Genomic DNA, 20,618 nt, shown 5'->3' on the forward strand with positions numbered 1-20,618 from the left:
AGGGAGAGATAGAAACATCAATGATGAGAGAAAATTATTGATTGGCTGCCTCCTGCACGCCCACACCAGGGATCAAGCCTGCAATCTTGCCCTGACTGGGAATTGAACTGTGACCTCCTGGTTCATAGGTTGATGTTCACCCACTGAGCCACGCCAACTGGGCTAAATCTCCCTTCTTTAAAATATTTCTTTATAGGCATTTTCCTCATTTTACTTATTGGTACCACAACCAATATTGCCATCAATATCTTTGCACATGTGTCCTTCTGGGCCTGTCAAGAGTTTTCTTGGAATTATATGGCAAGGAGTTGGATTTCCAGGCAATTGGATAGCTCTATATTAATTCCCTAAGTACTAACAAAACGTTCTCCATGAGTGCAGCAGTTTAAATTATGATCAAACATACAATAGTACCATTTTCCTAGATCTGTGTCAGTGCTTGGAATTACATGAATTTATAATTTTTGCCACTTTGTATGCAGAAAACAGTATTTCCTTATTAAATTTGCATTTCTCTGAAGGCGTGTCAGTTTGAGGATGTCCTTACATGCACTGCAATTCTGTTTCTTCTCTTGTAAATTGTTTGTTTGTATCCTTTGTCCTTTTTTCTATGGGACTTTTGTCTTTTTACATGATTTTTTACTTCAGTTGTTTGGCCCAGGTCTGTTACCCATCTGTTGACTTTTTGTGTGCTGACTTTCTTTAAACAGGGACCTTTAATTTTATTATTGAAACAGTTGTCGGTTTTCCTCCTTAAGGTTTGTTCTTTGAGAATATTGTGTGAGAGATCGTACTCTTCCTCAAGATCATGAAGATATTCTCCTTTCTAACCTTTTATTAGCTTTGTATTTTAATTTTGCATTTCATGTTTTGGTTTTTAATTTATCTTGAACCTACATCTGGAGACTATATGAGGTAAGGATCCAAGTTTATTTTTTTTCATAGAGCATGCAATTTTCCACCTCTATTTGATAAATACTAGTAATCCATCCTTTCCTACTGATTTGTGATACCACCTCTATCACATATCAAGTTTTCATATACGTATATAGACTGGGTTGTTCTGGGCCTTTAATTCCATTGTTCTTTGATCTTATATCACGTTCTTTTTTTTCTTTTTCTTTTTATGCGGGGGTTACAATTATATATATTTTTTTAAATTTTATTTTTAAGTTACAGTTCACATTTAATATTATTTTGTATTAGTTTCAGATGTACCAAATAGTGGTTAGACAATCATATACTTTACAAAGTATTCCCCCAATATTTCCAGTACGAACCTTGGCATCATACATATCTATTAAAATATTAGTTACTATATTCCCTATGCTGTACTTTATATCCCTGTGACTATTTTGTAACTACAAATTTGTACTTACTTAAAAAAATACATTTTTTAAAATTGATTTCAGAGAGGAAGGCAGAGGGAGATATAGAAACATCAATGATGAGAGAGAATCATTGATTGGTTGCCTCCTGCACGCCTCCTACTAGGGATCAAGCCTGCAACTCGGGCATGTGCCCTGACCAGGAATTGAACCGTGATCTCCTGGTTCATAGGTTGATGCTCCAAAAACATATTAAAAAACAACAACAAACAAAAAACCATCGGTTGACACTCAACCACTGAGCCATGCTGGCCAGGCCAATTTGTACTTCTTTTTTTAGAAATAGAAGCAAGTTAGAGACAGATTTTTAAAATGTGTTTATTGATTTTAGAGAGAAAGGGGAAGAGGAGAGAGAGAGAGAAACATCGATGATGAGAAACATCAACATTGATTGGCTGCCTGCTGCACGCGCCCCCAACTGGAGATTGAGGCCATAACCCAGGCGTGTGACTTGACCTGGAATGGAACCATAACCTCCTGGTGTATGGGTCAATGCTCAACCACTGAGCCACACCAGCCAGGCCAATTTGTACTTCTTAACCTTTTGCACTCGGATGTCGAGTGTGACTCGACACAGTTAGCATTAGAATAAAGGAATCGAGAAAAAAAACAAGTGAGTGCAAAGGGTTAATCCCTTCACCTTTTTCACCCAGTCTCCCACCCAAACCTCTCTCTGGCAACCATCAGTCTGTTCTCTGTATCTATGAGTCTGTTTCAATTGTGTTTGTTTATAAATACTGTTTTTTAGATTCCACGTATAAGTGAACTCATGTGGTATTTGTCTTCCTCTGACTTAGATCATTTAGCATAATAACATCTAGGTCCATCCATGTTGTCGCAAATGGTAAGATTTATTTTTGTGACTGAGTAATATTCCATTGTTTATATTTTTCACATTTTTTTTACCCACTCTTGTATTGATGGGCACATGGGTTGCTTCCATATCGTGGCTATCTCTATCATAAAACCCCTATGGTCGTGACGCCGTCATGGCGTATCTACCAAAGACTGGTCACCAGGAGGCTGCGTGTACAGCGAGGTGCGTACAGGTGGGCGGGGCTACGTGCATGGTGAGGCATGCGCAGGGGGGTGGGGACTTGACTCTGGATCCCAGGGTGCGGTGGGACTTGACTCTGGGTTTCACGGCACGGCAGGAGTCAGTCTGGGTTCTGCTGGCGCGGTCTGGGTCTTGTGCGATATTGCCGCTGGGCCTCTAGTTGTAAATAACGCTGCAATGAATATTGAAGTGCATGTATCCTTTTGAATTATTGTTTTGGGTTCCTTCAGATAAATACCCAGAAGTGGAATTGCTGGGTCATAAGGCAGTTCCATTTATAATTTTTTGAGGATCCTACTATTTTTCATTGCAATAGCATCAATCTGCATTCCCACTAATGGGGCATGAGTGTTCCCTTTTATCCACATCCTCGCCAACACTTGTTGTTTGTTGACTTATTGATGATAGCCATTCTGGCAGATGTGAGGTGATATCACATTGTGGTTTTAATTGTATCTCTGTGATGATTAATGACATTGAGCATCATATCATATGTCTATTGACCATCTGTATGTCTTTGGAGAAGTGTCTGTTCAGGTCCTTTGCCCATTTTTAATTGGATTAATTAAGTTTTGGTGTTGAGTAGTATGAATTCTTTATTAATTTTGGATATTAACCCCTTGTCAGATATATCATTGGCAGATATGTTCTCCCATTTAGTAGGCTGTATTTTCATTTTGCTGATGGTTTCCTTTGCTGTCAAAACTTTTTGGTTTAATGTAATCCCATTTGTTTATTTTTTCTTTTGTTTCTCTTGGCCAAGGAGATCCTTTCTAATAAAAGAGTAATATGCAAATTGACCATACCTCCACAAGCCACATCCACCAGCCAATCAGGAGCAAGTATGCAAATTAACCCAACCAAGATGGCTGCAGCCATGGAGCGAGCAGGAGGCTTGGGTTTCCCCGGTAATAGAGGAAGCCAAGCTTTCCACACACCCTGGCCGGCCTAGGCCTCCACTCAAGGCTACAAAGTTTTAATTATAGAAGATAAATAAATCCCAACAAAAATGGCGGCAGCCACGGAGCTGGAGAGAGCAGGAGGCTTGAGTTGCCCCTGGCGATGGAGGAAGCCACGCTTTCTGCACACCCTGGCCGGCCTAGGCCTCCACTCAAGGCTACAAAGTTTCAATTATAGAAGATAAATAAATCCCAGATACCTGGGCCTCTGCTTGGGTCGTTGGGGGGCGTGGCCAGCCAGCACAGCACCACAGGCCCCTCGCCCAGGCTGCCCCACACCCCAAGGGAACCCCCACCCTGATCTGGGACACCCTTCAGGGCAAACCAGCTGGCCCCCACCCATGCAGCAGGCCTCTATCCTATCTAATAAAAGAGTAATGTGCAAATTGACCATCACTCCAACACACAAGATGGCTGCCCCCATGTGGACACAAGATGGCTGCCACAAGATGGCCAGCAGGGGAGGGCAGTTGGGAGGGACCAGGCCTGAAAGGGAGGGCAGTTGGGGGCGATCAAGCCTGCAGGGGAGGGCAGTTAGGGGTGACCGGGCCTGCAGGGAAGGGCAGTTGGAGGGGACCCAGACCTGAAGGGGAGAGCAGTTGGGGGGGACCAGGCCTACAGGGGAGGGCAGTTAGGGGTGACCAGTCCTGCAGGGGAGGGCAGTTAGGGGCAAACAGGCTGGCAGAGGAGCAGTTAGGCATCAATCAGGCTAGCAGGGGAGTGGTTAGGGGGTGATCAGGCTGGCAGGCAGAAGTGGTTAGGGGCAATCAGGAAGGCAGGCCAGCGAGCAGTTGGGAGTCAGCAGTTCTGGATTGTGAGAGGGATCGGGCCTAAACGGGCAGTCGGACATCCCTCGATGGGTCCCAGATTGGAGAGGGTGCAGGCTGGGCTGAGAGACATCCCCCACCCCCGTGCATGAATTTTGTGCACCGGGCCTTTAGTATATCAATAAAAATAGGAGAAATGTCTGAAATTTTACTGTCTATCTTCTAGGATTTTTATGGTTTTGTGACTTACATGTAAATCTTTAATCTATTTTGAGTTTATTCTTGTGTATGGCATAAGTTGGTGTTCTAGTTTCATTTTTTTTTGCATGTATGTGTCTAAATTTTTCAACACCATTTATTGAAGAGACTCTGTACTCCATTGTATGTTCTTGCCTCCTTTATCAAATATTAATTGACCATAAAGGTGTGGGTTCATTTCTGTACTATCTACTCTGTCCCATTGATCTTTATGCCTGTTTTTGTGCCATTACCATGCAGTTTTGATTACAGTGGCCTTGTAATATACACTAAGTGGCCAGATTATTATGATCTCTGAACGCATAATAATCTGGCCACTCAGTGTATATCCTATATAATAAAAGGCTAATATGCATATTGTCCCCTCGACCAGGAGTTCGACCAGCAGGCAGGCCGGCCAACCACCCATGTCTCCTCCCCCTGGCCAGGCTGGCCGGACCCCACCCATGCATGAATTCATGCACCGAGCCTCTAATACACACACACACACACACACACACACACACACACACACACACTGAGTGGCCAGATTATTATGTGTTCACAGATCATAATAATCTGGCCACTCAGTGTAGTTTGATATCAGGTATTCTGATAACTCCAACATTGTTTTTCTTTCTTGAGATTGCTGAGTCTGTTGTGGTTTCATATCAAGTTTTGGAATATTTGTTAGATTTGTGAGATATGTCATTGGTATTATAATAGGAATTGCCTAGAACTTGTAGATTACTTTGGGTAGAATGAACATTTTAATGATGTTATTTTTTTCTGTCCATGAACACGGTATATGCTTTCAGTCATTGTGTCTTCCTCAGTTCTTTTTCTTCAGTATCTTATGCTTTTTCAAGTACAGGTCTTTTATCTCCTTGGCTAAATTTTTCCCTAGGTACCTTATTTATTTTGTTGGTGCAATAGTAAATGGGATTGTTTTCTTTTTTAAATACACACCTGAGTACATCTCATTGACTTTAGAGAGAGGGGAAGGGGGAAAAAGACAAAGAAAGAGAGAGAGATACAGAGAGAGGAACATCAATCAATTGCCTTCCTGTGTGCTCTCTGACTGGGGATTGAACCCACAACCTAGGTATGTGCCCTGACTAGGAATTGAACCTGCAACCTTTTGGTTACAGGAAGATGCTCCAACCAATTGAACCACATGGGCCAGGGTGGGAATTGTTTTCTTAATTTCTCTTTCTGATAGTTTATTATTGGTGTATAAAATGCCACTGATTTCTGAATATTAATTTTGTAACCTACCACTTTGCTGAATTCATTTATTAGATGTAGTAGTTCTTTGGTGGAGTCTTTTAGGTTTTCTATATACAATATAATGTCATCTATGAATAATGACAGTTTTACTTTCTCCTTTTCAATTTGGATGCCTTTTATTTCTTCTTCTTGTCTGATTACTATGAATAGGAATTCCAGTACTATGTTGAATAAGAATAGTGAAAGCAGACATCCTGGTCTTATTCCTGATGTTAAAGAAAATGCTTTTAGTTTTTGCCCAATGAGTATGATGTTGGCTGTGGGTTTGTCATATATGGCCTTTTATATGTTGAGGTATGTTCCTTCTATTCCTACTTTGCTGAGAGTTTTTTTTTAAATCAAAAATGGGTTTTGGATTTTATCAGATGCCTTTTTCTGCATCTATTGATATGATCATATGAGTTTTATCCTTCAATTTGTTTATGTGATGTATCATGTTTAGAGATTTGCGAATATTGTACTAACCTTGCATCTCTGGAATAAATCCCACTGATCATGTTGTACGATATTTTTAATGTACTGTTGTATCTGGTTTGCTAATATTTTGTTGAAAATGTTAGCATCTATGTTTATCAGGAATATTGGCCTATAATTTTCTTTCTTCATAGTGCCTTTATCTGATTTTGGAATTAGGATAATTGTTGGTGCCAAGGTGTAAGCTGACACGGTCCTTGCACCTGAAGGGACTAGCAAGGCTGGGACCCACACAGCTTTCCCAGACTTGTTTGGATGGCGGTTATCAGTAGAATGAGAGCAATGTTTGTAGAATGAGAACAGCCTTTCATGGCTTACCAAGAAGTCTGTAACTATTTTACTGAGATTTGCTGTACCAAGAATTTGTCCTTCTGCTCTGTCCCTCCCTTAGTGATTAAGAGGAACAAAGAATACATTCCTCTTGACAGACCTCCTATTCAGTGTTTTGTGTATAAAGGCATCGAGTAGTTAATAAACTTGCCGCAGTCTCTCGAAGACTCGCCGCCCTCCCGACTCCCGCGTTCCTGTCTTTCTTTCTTTTCTCAATCCCACTTCCCTACCTCAGCCCGGGTCAACCCGTCAGGCTGGACCTGACAGATAATGCTGGCTTTGTAAAAAGAGCTTGGAACTTTTCTCTTCTCTTGAATTTTTTGTAGTAGTTTGAGAAGGATAGATGTTAGTTCTTTGAATGTTTGGTAAAATTCTCCTGTAAAGTCCTCCGGTCCAGGACTTTTGTTTGCTGGGAGTTTTTTTATTATTATTATTATTATTGCTTTGATTTCTTTAGTTGTAATTGGTCTATTCAGATTTTCTGATTTTTCCTGATTCAGTTTTGGAAGATTGTATGTTTCTAGGAATTTATCCATTTGCCCAGGTTGTACAATTTGTTGGCATATAGTTGTTACAGTATTTTCTGATAATCCTTTGTATTTCTGTGGTGTCACTTGTTATTTCATTTCTGATTTTATTTATTTGGGCCCTCTCTCTTTTTTTTTTTTTTAATATATTTTATTGATTTTTTACAGAGAGGAAGAGAGAGGGATAGAGAGTTAGAAACATCGATCAGCTGCCTCCTGCACACCCCCTACTGGGGATGTGCCCGCAACCAAGGTACATGCCCTTGACCGGAATCGAATCTGGGACCCTTCAGTCCGCAGGCTGACGCTCTATCCACTGAGCCAAACCGGTTTCGTCAAGGCCCTCTCTTTTTTTTTTTTCTTGATGAGTCTGATTAAAGGTTTGTCTATCTTGTTTATCTTCTCAAAGAACCAGATCTTGGTTTCATTGATCTTTAGGGGTTTTTTTGTTTTTGTTTTTTTTAGTTTCTATGTCATTTATTTCCACTCTAATTTTTATTATTTCCTCCTCTACTTACTCTGGATGAGCTTTGTTTGTTGTTCTTTTAGGTGTAGGCTGATTATAAGGGTAAACCTCAATCACTATGTATGAGTTGCTGTTTAGGGGCTACGGGGTTACCCCTGAGGTGGAGCTATTTCAGCAGGGTCTGGTGCCTGCGTCTACTGGGCCAGGTTGTGTGTGGGAGGGGCCAATCTGTGTACAAGGGTCTGCATCCTTCTGCTTAGAGCTGGGGGCAGATCTATAAAAGGTCCGAGGTCTCCACTGTCAGCTACTCCGCCTCCCCTTGAGTTTGCCTGCTTTTCCTCCAGAGCTTGCCAAAGAGACACTGTAGAGTGGGCCCTTCACATAGACCCTGCCACAGGTTGGAAGCTCAGTAGGGCGGGGTAACTGGGTTCAAGAGGATGGGGCTAGTGTGTTTCCTACTTGGGGCCTGTGTGGTCAGGCACTCAATGGGAGAGAGTGGCCATACCACTCCAGACCCACACCAATCAGTCTGACAGAGTCTCCAACTCTAGCTCCCTCAGGAGGGACGTAAGTATAGTATTTCATACAATAGAACTTTGCTTTTTAAATCTTTGTGATAGTTACAATTTTCCCCTGATTTAAATGTATTATATTTATTTGCACTTCATTATTTTGTTGAACAGTCTTTCCTAAAGTTGTCTATAGTAGGTTTTTTTTGTTTATTTTATTTTAAAGGAAAGAGCTTCTGGTACTATTAATATTTTTTCTATCCATTTTATTGTTTTAAATTGGGTTCTGCCCTCTATTATCTTCTAATTTCTTTGGGTTTATACTCTTGCTTACGTTCTCTGTTATGCTTGTTTACTTTTCAACTTTTCTTTTTAAAAAATATATTTTTATTGATTTCAGAGAGGAAGGGATAGGGAGAGAGAGATAGAAACAGCGGTGATGAGAATCATTGATCAGCTGCCTCCTGCACGCCCCCTACTGGGGATGGAGCCTGCAACCTGGGCATATGCCCTTGATCAGAATCAAACCCGGGACCCTTTAGTCTGCAGGTCAACGTGCTATATCCACTGAACCAAACCAGCTAGGGTCAACTTTTCTTATTTGTTAGAGCGAGAATTTTCTCCTAACAAACTTTTCCTAATGAGCATACATAGAGACCATTGCTACCAACAACTTCAGGATAAACCTTCTTTTCAAGCACTCAATAGTTTAGACAAATATAAGAAGATTGAAGTCATTGAAAAAAATGTTATCTGATAACAATTCAATTAAGCTATCAGTAATTAAAGGGTAACTAGAAAAATTTATTATAGTTCCCAAACACTCAAGTCACAGACCATTTTAAACAGCAATTAGAAATTATTTGTAATTGAAGGTTCATGGGAACACTACATATAGAAAGTTTATCTAAACAATACTTTCAGGGAAAATTATAGCTGTAAATCCATATATTAGAAAGGATAATAGATAAAGGGAATAATAAGTTATGACAAAAATTATTGAAATAGAAATGAATATTGAGTAGGCAACATCAAGTAAGCTGAAAGGAATAACAAAATGGACAAATGCTTGTTAAGGTTATTCAAGAAGCCTTCCATACACACACACATTCCTTTAGTTCTATCCTCTGATTTTGGTTATATATGCCTTCTTTTTTTCTTTCCTTTTTTTAAAAAAAATTAGGAGTATCAATCTTTATTCTTTTTGTTGTTGTTGTTAATCCTCACCCGAGGATATTTTTCCATTGTTTTTTTTGTTGTTGTTTTTTTGAGAGAGAGTGGAAGGAAGGGGAAGAGAGTGTGGCTCAGTGGTTGAGTGCTGACCCATGAACCAGGAGGTCATGGTTTGATTCCCAGTTGGGATAGTGCTTGGGTTTTGGGCTTGATCCCCAGTGGGGGGCGTGTAGGAGGCACCTGATTGATGGTTCTCTCTCATCATTGATGTTTCTACCTTTCTCCCTCTCCCTTCCTCTCTCTAATCAATAATAATAAAAAAAAGAGTATTCAAGATAAAAAGAGCCCTAGCTGGTTTGGCTCAGTGGATAGAGTGTCGGCTTGTGAACTGAGGGGTCCTGGGTTCAAGTCTGGCCAGGGCATGTACCTCAGTTGCAGGCTTGATCACCGGCCCTGGTCTGGGCAAGTGTAGGAGGCAACCAGTCAATGTGTCTCTCTCATATCAATGTTTCTCTCTCTGTGTCTCTTCCCCTTTCTTCCACTCTCTCTCTCAATAAAAAACAAACAAACAAACAAACAAAAACAATGGAAAAATATCCTCGGGTGAGGATTAACAACAACAAAAAGAATAAAGATTGATACTCCTAATTAAAAAAAAAAAAGGAAAGAAAAAAAGAAGGCATATATAACCAAAATCAGAGGATAGAACTAAAGGTATATGTGTGTGTATGGAAGGGTTACAAAATTTAGGAAATACTCATTTCTTTTTAGCATTGAAGAATATATTTATTGTCTGGATGTTCCACAGTTTATGCACCTATGGAAGGACATCTTGGTCATTCCCTCAAACATCATTCTTAACATAGACTGAAAATGTAGAAAATTCCCATTGAGAATGAGAGCTTGCCATAACCAATTCTATTGATCATCATACTGGAGTCAGCCAACCTAGTAAGTCAGTAAAAAATAAAAATCTGTTAGTGTTGGGAACCAAATAATAAAACTATTATTATCCATAGATGACCCAAAAGAATGTACAAAATATATATTTTTAGAAATAATAAGAATGTAGCAAGTTGGCTGGATTAAAAAAAAATCGATGTACAATAACAAGTTTTTATGTACCAGCAAGCATTAGTTAGAAAGTGAAAATTTAAAAGCATGCCATTTACAACAGCACAGAAAAACATGAAACGCATAGGAATACATTTAACAAACATCTTTACAAAACTGGAGAAAATGATAAAACTATGTTAAAAGAAATTAAGGGATACTTAAACAAATGGAGAGGTATAAGAAAGACTCAGCCAGAACCGGTTTGGCTCGGTGGATAGAGCGTCGGTCTGTGGACTGAAGGGTCCCGGGTTTGATTCCGGTCAAGGGCATGTACCTTGGTTGCGGGCGCATCCCCGGTGGGGGGTGTGCAGGAGGCAGCTGATGGATGATTCTCTCTCATCGATGTTTCTAACTCTCTATCCCTCTCTCTTCCTCTCTGTAAAAAATCAATAAAATATATATATATATATATATATATATATATATATATATATATATATATATATATATATATAAAAAGAAAGACTCAGATTGTTTTGGGTAGTATGGACATTTTAATGATGTTCATTCTGCCAGTCCATGAACATAGTAGACTCAATGCAATCCCCATTAAAATACCAATGGCATACTTCAAATACGTAGAACAAACTCTTCAAAAATTCATCTGGAATAAAAAAAGACCCCGAATAGCCAAAGCAATCTTGAGAAAGAAGGACAAAGTTGGAGGGATCACAGTACCAGATATCAAGCTATATTACAAAGCCACTGTTCTCAAAACTGCCTGGTACTGTCACAAGAACAGACATATAGACCAGTGAAACAGAACAGAGACCCCCAGATGTCGACCCAAGCCATTATGCTCAATTAATATTTGACAAAAGAGGCAAGAGCATACAATGGAGTCAAGACAGTCTCTTCAATAAATGGTGTTGGAAAAATTAGATACATGCAAAAACATGAAATTAGACCACCAACTTACACCATACACAAAAATAAACTCAAAATGGATAAAGGACTTAAATGTAAGACGGGAAACCATAAAAATTTTAGAAGAAGCCATAGGCAGCAAAATAGCAGACATTTTTCGTAGCAATATCTTTACTGATACAGTTCCTAGGGCAATGGAGACTAAGGAGAAAATAAACAAATGGGACTACATCAAAATAAAAAGCTTCTGCACAGCAAAAGAAACCATCAACAAAACAACAAGAAAACCCACTGCATGGGAGAACATATTTGCCAATGTTATCTCCGATAAGGGTTTAATCTCTAACATATATAGGGAACTCATACAAATTAACAAAAGGAAGATAAACAATCCAATCAATAAATGGGCAAAGGACCCAAATAGACACTTTTCAGAAGAGGACATACAGAAAGCCAAGAGACATATGAAAACACTAGAAGCCCGGTGCATGAAATTCGTGCACGGGGGTGGGGTTGTCCCTCAGCCCAGCCTGTACCCTCTCCAATCTGGGACTCCTGGAGGGATGTCCGACTGCCCGTTTAGGCCCGATCCAGTCGGACATCCCTCTCACAATCCAGGACTGCTGGCTCCCAACTGCTTGCCTGCCTGCCTTCCTGATTGCCCCTAACTGCTTCTGCCTGCCAGCCTGATCACCCCCTAACCACTCCGCTGCCAGCCTGGTTGATGCTTAACTGCTCCCCTGCCAGCCTGTTTGCCCCCAACTTCCCTCCTCTGCCAGCCTGGTCACCCCTAACTGCCCTCTCCTGCAGGGTTGATCACCTCCAACTGCCCTCCCTTGCAAGCCTGGTCCCTCTCAACTGCCCTCCCTTGCAGACCTGGTCCCTCACAACTGCCCTCCCTTGCAGGCCGGGTGCCTCCCAACTGCCCTCTCCTGCTGGCCATCTTGTAGTGGCCATCTTGTGTCCACATGGGGGCAGGATCTTTGACCACATGGGGGCAGCTATATTGTGTGTTGCAGTGATGATCAATCTGCATATTACTCTTTTATTAGATAGGATAGAGGCCTGGTACAGGGGTGGGGGCCAGCTGGTTTGCCCTGAAGGGTGTCACAGATAAGGGTGGGGGTTCCCTTGGGGTGTGGGGCGGCCTGAGCGAGGGGCCTGTGGTGGTTTGCAGGCCGGCCACACCTCCTGCAACCCAAGGGGAGGCCCTGGTATCTGGAATTTATTTTCCTTCTACAATTGAAACTTTGTAGCCTGCGGTGGCAGCCATTTCTGGGGCGGCAGCCATTTCTGTGGCAGTTAATTCACCTTCTACAATTGAAACTTTGTAGCCTTAAGCGGGTGAGCCCGGCTAGGGTGTGCGGAAAGCTTTGTGTGAGGGCAGTTGCGAGGGACCAGGTCTGCTTCCCCTGTTGCCGCCGGCAACCCTGGCCTGCTCTCTCAAGCTCCATTCTGCCGCCATTTGTTTGAATTTGTTTACCTTCTATAATTGAAACTTTGTAGCTTGAGTGGAGGCTTAGGCCTGCAACGGCTGGCAGAAAGCTTGGCTTCCTCTGTTACCTGGGAAACCTTGCTCTTTGTGGCTGTAGCCATCTTGAATTGGGGTTAATTTGCATACTTGCCCTGATTGGCTGGTGGGCGTGGCTTGGTTGGTGGGCGTGGCTTGTGTAGTGGAGTGATAGTTAATTTGCATATTACCATTTTATTAGAGAGGATGCTCAAAGTCACTAATCATCTGAGAGGTGCAAATCAAAACAATGAGATACCATCTCACATCTGTCAGAATGGCTATCATCAACAAACAACAACTGCTGGAGAGGATGCAGAGAAAAAGGAACCTGCATGCACTGCTGGTGGGAATGCAGACTGGTGCAGCCATTGTGGAAAACAGTATAGAGTTTCCTCAAAAAACTAAAAATGGAACTTCCATTTGACCCAGTAATCCCACTTCTAGGAATATATCCCAAGAAAACAGAAACACCAATCAGAAAGGGTGTATGCACCCCTATGTTCATAGCAGCACAATTCACCATAGCTAAGATTTGGAAACAGCCTAAGTGCCCATCAGCAGATGAGTGGATTAGAAAACTGTGGTACATCTACACAATGGAATACTACGCTGTGGTAAAAAAGAAGGAATTCTTACCATTTGCAATACTGATTTCCTTGTTCCCTGGTGAGCCGTACTGGATAATATGATAATTTTTGGCCATTCAATGTGAATTGTTCTTGTTCTTATTTTATATTGTTGAAGCATTGTGGTTTTTCCCCAAAATTAATATGTAAAACCTATTTATATCCTATATAATAAAAGGCTAATATGCAAATTGTCCCCTTGACCAGGAATTTGACCAGGGGGTGGGGCCAGCCGGCTAACCGCCTGTGACCCCTCCCTCTGGCTGTCCCCATCCCCAGTTGCCCCCCCAACCCTGATTGGGGTTGGGTCCAGCCTGCCAACCACCCACAGCCTCGCCCCCGGCCATCCACGACCCCTCCCCTCAGCCAGCCCTCCCCCCAATTTCTCCCCCAGGCTTCTCGTATTTAAGATGATATCATCCCTTGCTATAATTTCCCCCCCAATTTGGTATTTGCTTTTCATTTCAACTTACTCTTTTTACCTTTCCTCTTTTCTTCCTCTTTTTCAGGAACAAATATCCTCATCTTTTCCCTCTTATTTTATGTAGAGCAGTTTAGTCTTCTTTTATTGCAGAGAGAAGATGACCATTGGGCAGAGATAATGTTGTGCGGGGCAGAATTCAGTTGGAGGTCGAAGTATGTGAGCTCCAATCTTCGCCAGTTTCATAAGTTAATGAATATCACATCTGTTATGACAGCTTCCAAATAATAGATAACTCTGAAATATAATCATCCTTACAATATAACAGTGACCCCAAATTTATGTGTGTCAAGAAAATATAACCTTCTGACTGACAGTTTTATTTCAAGTGGCTTCGTAATGCATATTATCAAGCATCTGAGGGAAAATGTGTCTTCTGTATACAGTGAAGAAATAACACTTACCTTAGCCAATTGGGGTCAGGGCTTCAGTTAGCTTATTAATACATCTGTGAGCTGTTAGTATTTTTATGTTGTGATAGTAAAAAATAATTTCAGGATTTTTTATAAAACATGTCTTAGAGTTCCTACCAAGAGTTTCTGAGCACATTGTTTTCTACTAAAATCCAATTTCGTCCACAGTTTTGACTAACAAAAGGTAAATCTTTTATTTTTTTGGAAAAAAAAAGAGGTCTATTTTTGAGGAGATTTATATAGAATAGAGGTCTAGGAAATATGTAAGCCTCAACACAGGCTTCCCCACATTCCCCAAACTGACTTAAGATGACCCCAGAATAGGACAAGTTTTCAATGGGCCCTGGAAACAGGGAAATAAACATCCACATGCCACAATCATAGAGATTATTTACTAAATGCAGTACTGGAGGAGCTGTGTTGAAAGATGATATTAGAACTGGCCTGTAATACTGTTTTTTTAAAAGTCATCAGAATCACAGTAAATGAATATAGGAAATTCTGGGAGAACCCCACTGATAGCAGTTAATTTAGAGAGGTGGGGGCTAGAGTTGAGGGGCTGTAGGACAGACAGTGAGCATGCGGTGGTAGGAATCGATAATTGGCATTGCACAAGCTGCACAGTTGGTTGTGGTGGTCCTTCCTAGCTTCTCCCAAAGATAAGACCCTACTCTTACATGTCCTGGGCCTTCTACTAGTAAGCAGTGTTGGGACTAGATATGGCAGTGCCCCTTATCCATGGTTTGCTTTCTGCAGTTTGTCACCCATGGTCAACCATGGTCTGCAAATATTAAAGGGAAAATTCCAGAAATAATTCACAAGTTTAAAATTGCTCGCCATTCTGAACAGTATGATGAAATCTTGCGAGTCCTGCTCCGCCGCACACCCCACTGGGGCCTGGTGTATCCACACTGGTGCTCCCCTCCCATTAGTCACTTAGTGGCTGCCATCTAGGTAATCAGATCAACTGTCTTGGTATCACAGTGCTGGTGTTCAAGTGACCCTTATTTTACTCAGTAATGACCCCAAAGCGCAAGAGTAGTGATGCAATTCAGATATGCCAAAGAGAAGTTGTAAAGTGCTTTTTTTTTAAGGAAAGAAAAGAAATCCTATGCTGAGGTTGTAAGATCTATGTTAAGAGCAAGTCTTATATCCTTGCAATGGAGAAGGAGCAAAAAGAAACCTGTGCTAGTTTTACCATCAGACTGTTCCTGGCGAGATGAGGAGAACTTGGTTATTTTCTTCTTGAAGGAAAGATTACAATCATGAGACAAAATGCAGCAAAACAAGGAAGAATTTATTGGCCGAAGCAAAACCATAGGGCAGTGAAACAAGGAAGTTTAGCATGAAAGTTAGGGAAAAGGGGGCCTTGGAGACAGGTTCAGGGGGTCAGCCAGGAACAAGCTGCCACTGCCCATTGCTCCCCTTGTTGCAAGTCTTGTCAGGTCCCTTAGAGCTTAGGAGATACTTGACTGTGGGCGTGCTCTCAGAGGAAGAGTGCACACTGGGTCCTTCATCCTGAGTGTATTTATTTCTCTTGCAGGTGGAAATTTTTAGGAGAGCTCTCAGAGGGGGCAGGGGGTCTCTGTAGAATATTCATCAGCTTTCCAGGTGTGCTTTTTCAGTGTCATGGTCTCCACTGATTGATCAGCCCAACACAGGGGGGTCATTAGTCAATACAGCTGGTCACTTGTCTGGTTTTGCTGCTTTTCTGGGCCTGGAGATGAAATACAACTGAGGTCTAGATGTTATCTCTAGGGAGGAAAAGTCAGGGGAGTCTAAAACAGTGATGTGAAAGGTCAGGGATCCAAAGTGCATAACATACTAGGGGAGGAAAGGCTACCCTGGGGGCGAGGTTCTTGTTTTTCCAGTTTTGCTGTTGCTGGGCGCCCGGGGCTTTCTGCTCTGGTGACCTTCTGTACCTGGCCCATTGTCCTTGCTCTGCTCATGTCTGTCTGTTACAACACCTCAAACTGCATCTCCAACCACAGTGCCTGGTAAGTGCTTAGTTAATATGGAAAAGGCCTTATATCTCAGATGGAAGACGAACAGAAGATACATTTTGACTAACAGCCATGTTTTGCAGCAGAAAGCATTGAGCTTCCATGAAGACTTCAGCAAGGGGTGCCCTGACACAAGGGACACCAATTGGTTCACTGCAAGTGAGCGATGGTCACACAGATTCAGGACTGCATTTGGCATTTTTTTTTTAAAGAAGTTTTTATTTTACCTTCGTTTATTCCTTTGATGCTTGATACACTTCCATTTAAAATAATTGATTTTAGAGAGAGAGAGGAAGGGAGAGATGATAGATGGTAGGTAGGTAGATAGATAGATAGATGGAAACACTGATTTTGTTGTTCCACTTATTTATGCATTCATTGGTTGCTTCTTAAGTTTGCCGTTACTGGGCATTGACACACAACCTGGGAGTATTGTGATGCTGTTCTATCCAACTGAGCTATCTGGCCATGTCTGATTTGGCATTTTATCATCTTACATCATCACAACCGGAAGAAGGGTGAGTACAGTACAATAAGATATTTTAACTGAGAGAGACCTCATTCATATAATTTTTAAAATATATATATTTTATTGATTTTTTACAGAGAGGAAGGGAGAGAGATAGAGAGTTAGAAACGTCGATGAGAGAGAAACATCCATCAGCTGCCTCCTGCACATCCCCTACCAGGAATGTGCCCGCAACCAAGGTACATGCCCCTGACCGGAATCGAACCTGGGACCTTTCAGTCCGCAGGCTGACGCACTATCCACTTAGCCAAACCGGTCTTGGCCCATTCATATAATTTTTATTACAGTATGCTGTTATAATTGTTCTATATTATTATTAATCTCTTGTCAGGAGCCAAGAGTCAATGACAAATTAATTCTAACATTATTTCAGTAAGCTAATGAAACAGAACCTCATGGAAACTTAGTCCTCACCATTGGCTTACTTCCTCATGCCTGAGGACAAAGCATTCTTCGCATAGCTGCCCTTCAACCGCCCCATCCTTTATCTATAGTCAACACCCTTTACGACCTTAGCCAAATTATCTAAGTCCACATGATCCGCTCAGCCCCTATCCCTCCTAGACATCTCCCCTTCTAGAACTTCCTCATACCCCCTCCCCTGCCTGCAGCCCCTGCTGGCAAGCACTGATAGGTCCACAGTTCACTCCCCGCGCCCCACCTCCCACTCCCTGACTTGGATATAAGGCACCGCTGTAAGAATAAAAATTTGAGGCTTGATCAGAAACCCATTTGTCTTGCCTCCATTCTCCGCGTCCCTTGTTTGTCTCTTTCTCTTAGGTTCGTCTCTGGTGTCCGTGTTGTTGCCCCGCAGGTCGGGGCAATCTCTTACGTGCCCAATTTATAAACTACACTTTATCATAGGTAAGTATATATAGGAGAGCGCAGTGTATATATAGGGTTCTGTACTATCTCTGGTTTCGGACATCCACTGGGGATCTTGGAACACATCCCCTGCAGATGAGGGGGAACTGCTGTACAGAGGAATCTGCTAGCAGCAAATTTCAAAAGGCAGCCCACTGTTTCAAAGGGAGCAAGTAAAGACTATGCATTCTTATGACGGACATAATGGATCCATAGTGTTATCCTATCATAATTGTCTTTACTTGTTTGGGAAATGAGGGGAAACTTGTTTCTCTCTTTTTTTATATCTGTTTTTGAATAAAAACTCCAATACAGACTTTAAAGAGATTATTGAATTAGTGATATTTTTTCCCCAAGGAAAAGAAGTTTAATATAAAGATTCAAGATTCACAGCATGATAAATGATGAAAATCAAATATCCTTCTCTTAATAAGAGTTCAACTTTTATATCTTTTTCCTACTTAACTTACCCTGCCATGTTTTCACCTAGGCTTTTCTATTACTCCCCCGGCCCTCCCACCTTTCCTGTTGGTGTTACATTGACAGATTCTCTCCCTCATATGTTAGGATTATCATTAAAAATGTTAATACACCTTTTATATTTACCAACATCTAGGGAATATTTGTAATCTTCCTTTCCCTTCATCCCCATTTACTGCTAGTTGTTCATCTTCTTGGATAAAAATGTAGCATTTTATTTCCCAGGTTTCCTTGTTGATTTTTGGTGCAGGAAGAGTATATTGTATGTGTTTAGACTCACCCTGGATTGCTAAATTACATCCTCAAGTAATTCTTTCAAAGAGGGTATGCAAGAAATAAACTTTCTGAATTCTTTGACATTAAAAAAAAATCTTTGCCCTATTTTACCCTCAAAATCAAATGCCAGTTTGGCTGGATATAGGATTCTAGGTTTAAAGCCTTTTGCTTGCAGAACTTTTATGATATTGCCCATTGATTTCTAGCATCCAGAGTTTCTAATGATAAGTCTGCTGTCAATTCTTATTCCTCTCTAGATTATCCCTGTTTTCTCTCTGGAAGCATTTATGATTTTTTCTTTAGCATTGCAATTCCAAAATTTCATCAAGTTATGTCTTGGAGTGAGTCTCTTTTCATCAATTTTACTGGGTACTCGATAGGCACTGATAATCTCAAGAATTGACTCTGGTTCTGCCAAGTTTTCTTCATTTATTTCCTTGTTTATTTCCTCTGCTCAGTTCTCTTTATTATCTTTTTCTGGAATTCTTATCAAATGGATGTTTGAGTTTCTGGATCTAGCCTCTGTCTCTCTTTTTCTTTCTTTAATTATCTGTTTGGCCTTTTGCATTGTATCTTAGATAGTTATTCAATTTTATCTTCTAGGTTGTTCATTCTCTCTTCAAGTGTGTCTATTCTGCTACTCAGAGTAGCTATTGAGGCTTTTATTTCCAAAACTGGTAATTTTTTATTTCCAGGTGGTTATTTTTACTATTTCTAATCTCCGTTTATATCTCTCTGAATAAATTAATTATGTTTCTTCTAAAGTTTTCTTCTGTTTCTTGTATTAAGTCTGTTTCTTTAGATGATAGTTTGTGTTTCATCTTCTCAGAAATCCCCACTCTGAGCCTTTTTCTTCCTCTTGCTCAGAATCTTCTACCTTTTTAATTAAAATATTCTCCATCATATCTCTGGTTATTTCAACCTCATGCTTTATATTTACCACAGCATAAAACTGAAAGGTAGAGTGCTGTTTCCTACATAATACTGAGCCTTCTTCTTCCTCCTCCAGGCCTGAGGCTCTTTCTCCTCCTCCAACTCTGAGCCTCTTTTTCCTTCTCCATCCCTGAAGTGTCTTCCTTCTCTTCTTTCAGCCCTGAGGTCCTTTCTCCTTTCTTTAACTCTGAGCTTCTACCTTCTCCAGCCCTGAAGCCTCTTCTCCCTCCTTCAAATCTGAAGCCTACTTTTCTTCCTCCTCTCGCTCTGAGGCCTCTTCCTCCCTGAGGGCTTCTTTTTCCTTTAACTCTGAAGCCTCTCCCTTGGGAGTCTCTAAGTTTTTTACTTTCTCTGGCTCAGCAACCTTTACCTCTTAATAAATAGAAAGCTCAAGCCATCACTGGTTGCTCTCCAACTTCATGCTTTGAGACTAGTAGTTTTATCTACATTTTCTTAAATCCCATCTATTCTTCCTTCTTTCTTTATTTTTCATTTTCTGGAAGTACACCTTTCAGTAATTCTTTCCTAAAAGATTTTTGGCTAAATTGCTGAAACTTTGCATGTCTGAAAAAGTCTTGATTTTACCATCACATTTAAGTACTAATTTAATTTGACCTAACATTTTAGCTTAAAAATCATTTTCCCTCAGAATGTTGAAGACATTACTCTATTGCTTACTAACATCCAGTGTTGCTGATGAAAAGTCTGTTGCCAATGTGAGTATTGTTCTGTCTTTTAGATTTTCTCTTTATTCTTGAAGATCTGAGGGATCTTTTCTTCTCTCAATTTTTTGGCTACTACATCCTACCCATGCTCTTGGCTCTCTCCTGTAATTTCTATATGGATGTTGCAGTTTCTACCAGTATCATCTATATCACCTATGGCTTCTTTTTTTTCCTCTCTATTGAATTTATAGAGGTGACACTGGTTAACAAAATTATGCAGGTTTCAGGTGCACAATTCTACAGCACATCATATGTACACTATTGTTTTCACCACCCCATACAAGTCTCCATCCATCACTATTTATCCCCTTTGTGCCCTCCTCTTCTCCTCACCCTCCCTTCCACCAGCAATCACCATGTCTGTGACCATGTGTTTTTTTTTCCCCTATTTTTTTTTAATCCTCATCCAAGGACATGCTTAGAGAGAGAAAGGGGATGGGGGAGAAAAATTGATGTGAGAGAGAAACATCAATCAGTTGCCTTCCATATGTGCTACGACTGGGAATCAAACCAGCAACCTTTCTGTGCACAGGACGATGTTCAACCAACTGAGCCACTCTGACTGGGCAAGTTATTTATTTATTTATTTATTTATTTATTTATTTATTTATTCTC

Source organism: Cnephaeus nilssonii (genome assembly GCF_951640355.1).
Source record: "Cnephaeus nilssonii genome assembly, chromosome: 13".
Lineage (NCBI taxonomy): Eukaryota > Metazoa > Chordata > Mammalia > Chiroptera > Vespertilionidae > Cnephaeus > Cnephaeus nilssonii.